Source organism: Papio anubis, chromosome X (assembly GCF_008728515.1).
Source record: "Papio anubis isolate 15944 chromosome X, Panubis1.0, whole genome shotgun sequence".
NCBI classification, from domain to species: domain Eukaryota; kingdom Metazoa; phylum Chordata; class Mammalia; order Primates; family Cercopithecidae; genus Papio; species Papio anubis.
Window position 1 is genome coordinate 51,216,210 of NC_044996.1, and position 10,048 is coordinate 51,226,257.

The following is a 10,048-nucleotide window of genomic DNA, read 5'->3' on the forward strand; positions in this document are numbered from 1 at the left end:
CTAAAGAAAATCTTGAGGCTGAACAATAAAGAGATACCCCAAGTGCCAGACACCATTATTTTTTAAAAGTTCAAATGCCTAGAAGTATCATTATAAAATTAATAAATTCCAATGATAGAGAATATTATAAAAAAGAAGTTACATAAAAAAGAAAAATATCTGACAGGTAAATTATTTTTACTTGCCATCCTGGAAGTAAGAAAACAAGGAAATATCCACACACTACTAAAAGGAAACAGTAGTAACCCCAAAATTGTGTGCCCAACCTAGATAATCATTACAAGTCAAGGTGAAGTAAGATATTCAAGCATGCAAAGATTCAGAGAGAATACAATCCATGTCTAAATTATCACAGGTAGCATTTATTGAGCACTTAGTACTTGTCAGGTGCTGCTCTGAGCACTTTACATATCTTTACATATCAGCTCAACAACCTTATGAGATAATCCAATTCTTAGCTTCATTTTCACATAAAGAAATTGAGATAGACAGTGGTTTAAAACTCACCCAAGAAAATACAGCTTTTAAATAAATAGCTTTTAACTCAGCCACTGTCATTCTGAGATGACTAATTTAACCACTATGTACTGAATGCTACTTGGACTTTGTATAAATGTTTCTAAAGGTTTCCTATTTTTGAAGTCAGAGAGCAGTGGGAAAATAAGGCACCTCAGCGGGTGGTGTAATTATCTCATTTGGATTCAACAGTAGAGAAACATTGTTTGATTTTGAGGGCTAGCACTCATGGAATGAAGTGTGCAGAAAAGCATAGTAAATTTTCTGAATTCACAATATAATGAATGTGTAAGAATAGAAGTTTGAATAAACCAAAAAACAAAAAAAAGGAAAAGGAAATAGGACTCAACAAAATAAAATTAATAGTAAAAATAATAGGAACGTAAAACAAAATGAAGAGAATAAAATCAAGGGTATTAACTGTTGCACTAAAGGTAAAAGGGCACAGACCATGATAGTGAATTAAAAATCCAACTATATGTTCTTTATAAGAAACACACCTACAACACAGCAACAAAGAAATGTTGAAACAAATCCGTGGGTGAGGAGGTATCAGGCATAAGCAAGCAAAAAGAAAACATGGTTGAAAATATTAATATAAGCCAAAGGAAGCTCTAAAAAAATCACAGTTTAAATCATTATTTGTGTGAATAAAAATGGCACCTCTAAAGAAATTATAATAATCTTGTATGTACCAAACAGCATTGCAACTAAACAGATAAAGCAAAAACTGTTAGAATTACAAGGAGAACTTTAATACACCTCTATCGGAATTTGACCAACCCATTAGATGAAAAGATAATCAAAGACATAGAGAATAAATAATCAAACAACAATATTAACTCAATAGAGAGAAGTTTGCATGATATAAGGAGAGAACGTGCATCTTTTTTCTTACATGTATAAAACTTTTAAGAAATCAATCATGTCCTCAAAAACATAAAAATACATTAATAAATTCTAAAAAAGAGAATATATAGGCATATCCTCTTATCTTAACAAATAAAATTAGAAATAAATAATTAAAATGACCATAGTAATTGCCTGATAATAGAGCAATATTTTCCAAAATAACCCCTACGTCAAAAAGAAAATTAAAAATAAAGTTGCAAGTTATATGGAAAGCAAAGAAAAAGAGAACACATCATATGAAACCCTATTGTGGCGTGGCTAAAGATATACCCAGAGAAAAATCCATAGTCATAATTACCATTATTATTCAATAAAACCATAAATAAAAGAAATACACATTCTTCTTGAAGAAATTAGAAAGCACGACAGAAATAATCCAAAAACAGTAGAAGAAATTAGTAAAATTAAAGTTTAAAATAATGACCAAAAAAAGCCCATTGTAAAAGTGATAAATAGTGCTTGCTTCGGCAGCACATATACTAAAATTGGAACTATACAGAGAAGATTAGCGTGGCCCCTGTGCAAGGATGACACGCAAATTCGTGAAGCATTCCATATATTTTTGAACAATGAGAACACACGGACACAGGGAGGGGAACATCACACTGGGTTCTGTTAGGGAGTGGGTGGCTAGGGGAGGAATAACATCAGGAGAAATACCTAATGTCGGTGACAGGTTGATGGGTGCAGCAAACCACCATGGCACGTGTATAACTATGTAACAAAACTGCACGCTCTGCACATGTAACCCAAAACTTAAAGTATAATTCAAAAAGTGATAAAAAGTTGTTTTTTTAATCACCAATAAAATACATAAACATCATGATTATGGCTAAGAAAACACAGAGAAAGCAAAAGCATACAAATTATGATTAAAGGGTTGAACCACACAAATAGATGTGATTATTATAAATCACACGGGTAATTTATTATTATATTATAATTGTTATTATTATAATTTTACACACAAACATATGACATCAAAATTGATAATCTAAAGATAACATGTAATTTCCCAATAGAATAGAAGTTACCAACATTAACTCAAGAAATAGAAAATTTGACTAGACCAGTTACTACAGATGAGATTGGAAATGTGTTTGTAAATTTACCATTGTAAACAAACCAAAAGGAAATAGATTTGCAGTTGGGTTCTAACTAACCTTTAAGGAAAGGATAATACCAATGTTATTTAAACTCTGCCAGAAAACAGGAAAAAATGGAAAGTTCACTAATAATTTTATAAAGCTAGCAAAGCTGAGACCAAAATCTGTTAAAGATAGCACATAAAAAGATAACTATAAGCAGTTATCAGTAATAATATAAAAAACAGAATAAAATATTAACAAACTCTAAAATATGTAGACAAATAGATCTCAGAAGTATAGCAAGAAAAAAAACTATACTATTACCTGATAGGGATAGATCCACAAAGGCAAAAATAAACAGTCAAATACCAAATTCTTTTTTGTTTTTTGCTTTGTTTTGTTCTGTTTTTGTTTTTGAGACAGGTCTCACTCTGTCGCCCAGGCTACAGTTCAATGGCACAATCACGGCTCACTGTAGCCTCGACCTCTCAGGCGCAGGTGATCCTCCCACCTCAGCTTCCCAGATAGCTGGGACTGCAGACTGAATTCTCTTTTCTAAAAAAGTTTTTTTCTATGTGTATTTTGAGACAGATAGTGTCTTTTTTCCCCAGGAATTCTATCAATATAGTTAATTACATAAACAATTTGAGGAGGCCAAGGCGAGTGGATCACCTGAGGTCGGGAGTTCAAGGCCAGCCTGACCAACATGGAGAAATCCCGTCTCTACTAAAAATATAAAATTAGCCTGGCGTGGTGGCGCATGCCTGTAATCCCAGCTACTCGGGAGGCTGAGGCAGGAGAATTGCTTGAACCTGGGAGGTGGAGGTTGCCGTGAGCTGAGATCGCACCATTGTACTCCAGCATGGGTGACAAAAGCGAAACTCTTGTCTAAAAAAAAAAAAAAAAAAAATTAAAGGAGAAAAAGTGCATGATTCTATTAATAGATGCTGAAAAGCAAACAGGGAAAAAATCAGTAGCTAATCCTAACAGACACTAATAGAAACAGAAGGGAATTACTTAAATATTAAAAGCACTTTTTACCAACAATCAACAGCAATCCTCATTCAAACCATGAAATTCTAAAGTAATTCCCACTAAAACCAGAAACAAGTCACTGTTACTCACAATTTCCATTCTTATTCAAGTGTTTTTTGAGATTATAACTATTGCAATAAGAAATAATTAGAGTAAAATTGGGAAAAGATAAAATTAATTTATATTTACAACTGATAATGATTGTATTTTTCTAAAAACAAGGGACTATTTAAAAATTAGAAAGTCAATAAGCAAATTAGAAAAGGTGGTGGGACGTAAGATAAATATTTTTAAAATCAACAGCTTTTCTCTATTCTAGCAAGTTTTTAGAGAGTATTACACTACAGAGCCCATGGATCAACATTATTCTTTTATTTCTTTTGATTAAAAGAATATATATCACTCGTAAATGGCTATCATCTATCAAACTCATTGAACTAGTGCATAGAATGGTTGCATCAACTGCTAGTTCAACCAATTGTATCAGTCTCAATGTCCCTCTGGTACTTATTTTATTTTTTTATTACACTATTATATGATTTACTATTTTTTCCATTTGTACCCATTTATTTTATAAATTTAATCTGTATTTCATCATGCTTGATAAGCATATTACTTTATCTTGTAAGTGTCCACCAAATGTCTTAACTTATAGTGCCTAAAACCTCTATATCTGACAATTCATTTTATGCTTCAAAAAGATCAGTTTCTTATCTTTGGTTCTAAGCACACATGATAATATATAGTAACTGTCTTGTTGGAAGACTGGAATAGCCAGCAGACTTTCAAACTCTCAAGTACACTGATTGATTATTCATTGTCATATGTCCTAGGACAACATTAAGATTGGTTTTTTTTGAATATTTAATTTTAATCTTTATTTTTTGGGGGTACATAGTGTGTATATTTATGGGATAAATATAATGTTTTGATACAGGCGTGCAATGTGAAATAAGCACATCATGGAGAATGAGGCATCTATCCCCTCAAGCATTTATCCTTTAAGTTACAAGCAATCCAATTACACTCTTTGAGTTATTTTAGAATGTACAATTAAGTTATTATTGACTAGAGTTGGAAAAACCTAAGATTACTTTCAATGAAGTGTTGTCACATTCACTCAGGCCACTTATTAGACTACCTTTTACAAATTGTGACAATATGTATATTTAAAGACAATATAAAAATCATTTTTAAATCATGGAGTGGAAAAGGCTGAAGCACAACCTCAAACCTAGAAGCCATAAAGGGAAAGGCTGAGGGATATGACTACATGAAAATGTAGATCATCTACAGAGAATGACACCATGAACACAGTTAAATGAGGTAAGATATGCATGGCAGAATAAGTGTGATGTATTTTAAGTGAAAAAAATGGTTACAGAATAGAACACTATATGGACTAAGAGTTCATTTTCTGTTAAAAATGTGAGTATGTATAATATCTATTTATGTATATGCATAGAAAACATCAGATTGGTAATAGCAGGTAACTGTATAGATGGATGGAAATAGGGCAATTTGCATATTTTACTTTATATATTTACCTGTTTTAATTTTTAATAAGCATTTGTTATTTCTATGGTCTAAGAAAACACAATAAGGAATGTTAAAATACAGCTCATTGTGAAAAATAATCTCTCAGAGTGCTGGTAACTCCCAAATCCATCTCCAAGTGGTGCTCAAATGGCTAGTTCAATGCAAAATCCTACCCTCCGATGCACAGGCTATAATATGGTCTTTGTTCCCAGATGCTAATTTTTTCTCTTTCTACGCTGAAACATACATACATATATATATGTGTGTGTGTGTGTGTGTGTCTGTGTGTCTGTGTGTGTATATATATATATATCTGAGACTTCTATCAGTAGTTTAAAAAATAGTTGAAAAACAGGTATGAGCTGAGAGACGTAAAAACAATTTTTTTTTTTGGAATACCTGAAAAACAATTTCAGGGTCTTAGTAATACCATAATATTTCCCCAGTTATAACCATAGCCACCTAAACAAATGTAATTTATATGTGGCATATATTCATAAACATTCACAAGTTATGATATTCATAATAAAAGGGTTTACTTTTATATTAGAAGAAAAGCAGCCAGAATTCATTGAATTTTCATGAATGACATGGTGCTATTTAACACTTCGAATATTTGGCTATAGATTACATGGACCAACTTAAGAAGAGGTGATGATTGATGATTAATAACTGATTTTAAAGAATCATTCTCCAAGTCCATTTGAATGGATTGAGGATTTATAAAGTACTTTAAATATTGCTTGTTTTATTCAGTCTTCTTTATATTCCATCATTTCTAATATCAAAAAGAGAGTCCATTTGAACACATTTTAAGTGATGGAAGATAATAAAAATCAAAAGTTTTGTTTTATGAATTCATTTCATTCAGTCTGGATTTTCATTATAGCTTATTGTAAGGGGACCACAAAAATTAACATGAAGATAGTCAAAATCACAATTTAGTGAACAGAGGACTGAAAACGGAAAAAAATTAAGAAGGAACAATTTTGCTCAGGTTTCAAAAACATTTAGTAACTAGGTATCATTTCCCATTAAAAAAAAATCTAGGCCGGGCACGGTGGCTCACGCCTGTAATCCCAGCATTTTGGGAGGCCAAGGCGGGCGGATCACGAGGTCAGAAGATCGAGACTCCATCCTGGCTAACACAGTGAAACCCCGTCTCTACTAAAAATACAAGAAAATCAGCTGGGCATGGTGGCGGGCACCTGCAGTCCCAGCTACTCGGGAAGCTGAGGCAGGAGAATGGCGTGAACCTGGGAGGCGGATCTTGCAGTGAGCCGAGACCACACCACTGCACTCCAGCCTAGGCAACAGAGAAAAAACCAAGCCAAAATAAAAAAAAAAAAAAAAAAAAAAAATCTAGAAAAGGAAGAAATTAATCAACATGTATGGGAAAATGCATTGCAAATACTACAGTTTCCTCCTGCTGTAAGAGCATATATCTTTCAGAAAACAGGATAAAATCTCCACAACATTGGTCTGGTCAACGATTTCTTGGACATGACTCCCAAAGCACAAGAAACAACAGCAGAAAAAAGCAAATGGGATTGTATCCAACTAAAATGTTTCTGAACAACAAAGGAAACAATTAACAGAGCAAAGAGATAACCCACAGATAAGGAGAAGATATTTGGAAATTACATACCTGTTAAGGGGCAATACCCAAAATATATAAGTAACTCAAACAACTCAATACTAAGAAAACAAATAACCCAATTAAAAAACGGGCAAAGGATCTGAAAAGACATTTCTCAAAAGAGACAAACAAATGGCCAACAGATATGTGAAAAAATGCTCAACATCTTTAATCATCTGGAAATGCAGATTAAACCGCAATGAGATATCACCTCACACCTGTTAGGGATAGCTATTATCAAAAATATAAAAGACAATCTTTTTTGATAAGAATGTGGAGAATATGAAACACTCGAACATTGTTGGTGGGAGTGTAAATTAGTACAGCCATTTTGGAAAACAGTATGGAGGCCCCTCAAAAAACTAAAATTATAATTACCTTATGATCCAGCAATCCCACTTCTGCATATATATTCAAAGTAATTGAAATCGGTATAGTAAAGAGATATCTTCACTCCCATGTTCGTTACAGCATTATTCACAATAGCCAAGACGTGGAAGCAACCTAAGTGTCCATCATTGGATGGATAAAGAAAATGTGGCACATGCAAATGGAAATACAATGGAAACAATTCAGCCTTTAAAAAGAAGAAAATTCTAGCCAGCCAGGTGTACTGGCACTGGCCTGTAGTCCTAGCTACTTCAGAGGCTGGGGTGGGAGGATCTCTTGAGCCTAGGAGTTTGATATCAGCATGGGCAACGTAATGAGACTCTTATGTCTTATGTCTCTTAAAAAAAAAAGAAGGAAAATTTGTCAGTTGCAACATTTACAATAACATGTGTTAATCTAGAAAGCATTGTACTAGGTGAAATGAGTCAGGCACAAAAAGACAAATAATGCATGATCTCACTTATATGTGGAATCTTAAAAAGTTGAATTCATAGAAGTAGAGTTGAATGGTAGTTACCAGGGATGGGGGTAAGGAGAGGCACAAGGAAAGAAGAGATGTTTCTTAAAGGGTACAAAGTTTCAGTTAGACAAGAGGAATAAGTTCTTCTAGTAGTCTATTTCACTGCATGGGGACTATACTTAATAATAACATATTGTATATTTCAAAATTGCTTAAAAAGTAGATTCTAAATGTTCCCACCATAAATAATTAGTATGTAAGGTGATGTATATGTTAATCAGTCTGTTTTAACATTCCACAATGTATTCATGTGTCATAACGTGACACTGTACTCCATAAATACATACTTTTATTATTTGTCATTTTTAAAAAATAAAATTTAAAAAAGTAATCACACTGCTAAAAATAGTATACTTCTCTTAAACTCTGTTTGATAGCCAATTTGATCATATATGTTAATAATTCTAAACTACCACCCATTGATGTTCTGCCTCTGTTAAAGGGGCATCTGGGCAGACAAAATTTATAATTGTGTCCAGGGAGAAATGTACTACATCTCTTGAATACAAGAACTGGATTTCATCAATAACTTTATCCTCACAGTGGAGATGGATCCACCAGGTTCTCCTACTTTGATGGCACCCTGTCAGAATAAAGTTACCTCTCTGATAAGGCTTCCTTCACTCCCTTCTCCCTTCTCCCTCCTCTCCCACCTATACCCAGAAACCATACATTGCCCAAGCCCTTAGCACAATACCTGAGAGGGTCCCACTGGAGAGGGTCAAGCACTGAGCTATGCCACTCAGATAAGTAAATATTACTTATCCTGCTAATACCACACCCTCAGGGCAGGGCAGATCAGGGACCCCAGGTTGGTGGTGAGAGAGCTCTGGCTTAAAAGCAAGAAAGAGCCATGGTTTAAACAGAAAAACCAGAAAAAATCTTCAGCCTGGGATGTGATGCAAAATAAATGTAAAAAGCTACCATTGAAAATAGTATGAATCATTATCTAAAAGGCCATTCTCAAGGGAACTTAGCAAAGAAATTAATGAAAGAGAGCCATAAACATAAAATTTGCCTGAACCACATCAATTTGCTAAGCCTACACTCGGAATCTCTTTTGAAAAAAGACAGGTAAAATGTGAATTTTTCAAAAAAGAAAATCCATTTCCTGAGCCTTGAAATATTATGTATATTGGCTGACAATTTACAACAGAACAACACTCCACTTTTGTAAAATCGCCTTTGAACATGTTTGCACTGGGATAGATCCACTTATATTCCTAAAACTGTTAGACGAGAACAAAACCTAAATAGCAGGACATCTTCTGAGTTTCTGGTTTCCTTGGTTTCGCAGGAGCTGCCATCCTCTCTAAAGAGAAGACACTGCCTCCTCCATGTGCCAATGGGCTGCCACAATCAGCTAGAATCCTAGAACTCTGCCCCTTCCAAGAGGATTGAGGGTGACAACCTCCTATGTGAAAACATTGGGACATCAACGTGTGACCTGGCTGCCTGGACCAGGCAGTCACACATCTATCTCATACCACCTTTCCCAAACTCCGAGTTATTCAGTCTAAATAAGACCAGGTGCAGGACATCAAAAATTCATGCAGTGCACGTGTGGCCATGCCAAGCTAAGACTAGTTCCTTCTCAGTGTCTTTTTGTCCAACAAAGGTTCCAAAAATTCTTGGCATTCAGTCACACCCAGGGTCAACTTATGACCAGAGCAACGACAGTTATTATTCTGTATTAAATGCCCACTGATAACATGGCATGGTGTCATGGGAATTGAAGGGTCAGAGAAGCCCAGAGAGGCTACCACCAATGATCTCCCAGAAGGAGAAAATAAAGAAAAGTAGGAGGAAGGAAGTGGAAAGAAGAATGAGAAGGAACAAAGCAAAGGGGAAAGGAGCAGATGGGTGCTAGTCAGGCCTGTACCTGCCTCACTGGGGCTTTTTACTACTCGAGTTAGCCTCATTTTCACCTCAGGTGTAAAAGTTACTCCACATCTCAAGTTCAACATGGCTTGATCTGAATTTTTGTTAGATGTTCAAGGTACATATCTGGGTCAAGGCACAAGTTTGTACTCATCAACTCTATTTTTTCAAGTATTATATCTCCAATGAATGTTATTCTTTTTTGAGGAGAAAAGTTTTAAATCAGGCACTGAAAATTTATCGATAGTATGATCCAATTTTATGTAAAGAATATATAAGTATATGAATAGTAAAAGTGTCTGGAAGCGTATACATTGCTTAAATTCTGTGCTTCTCTCCCTAGCTGCCCAAAACAGTTCTTTTGCAGCCCTTCACTCTTTGACTCTGCACCTTCTCTCTGAAGGGCCACATCTACTTCCATGTGCTCCGTTATCATCCATCCTCCAATGGCTCTCAAATCCTTATTTGCAGCCCGTTCATCTCCTCTGAGCACCAGATCAATACATTCAAATGACAATAGCATATCCC

At 34.6% G+C, this 10,048-nt stretch overlaps 1 non-coding gene across 1 annotated transcript; it reads left to right on the forward strand.

The window, feature by feature from the left end:
* The first annotated feature begins 1,883 nt into the window (after positions 1-1,883).
* LOC116272327 lies at positions 1,884-1,990 on the forward strand. Its single transcript, XR_004181027.1, has one exon. It is a non-coding gene; the product is annotated as a U6 spliceosomal RNA (small nuclear RNA).
* The last annotated feature ends 8,058 nt before the right edge of the window (positions 1,991-10,048 follow it).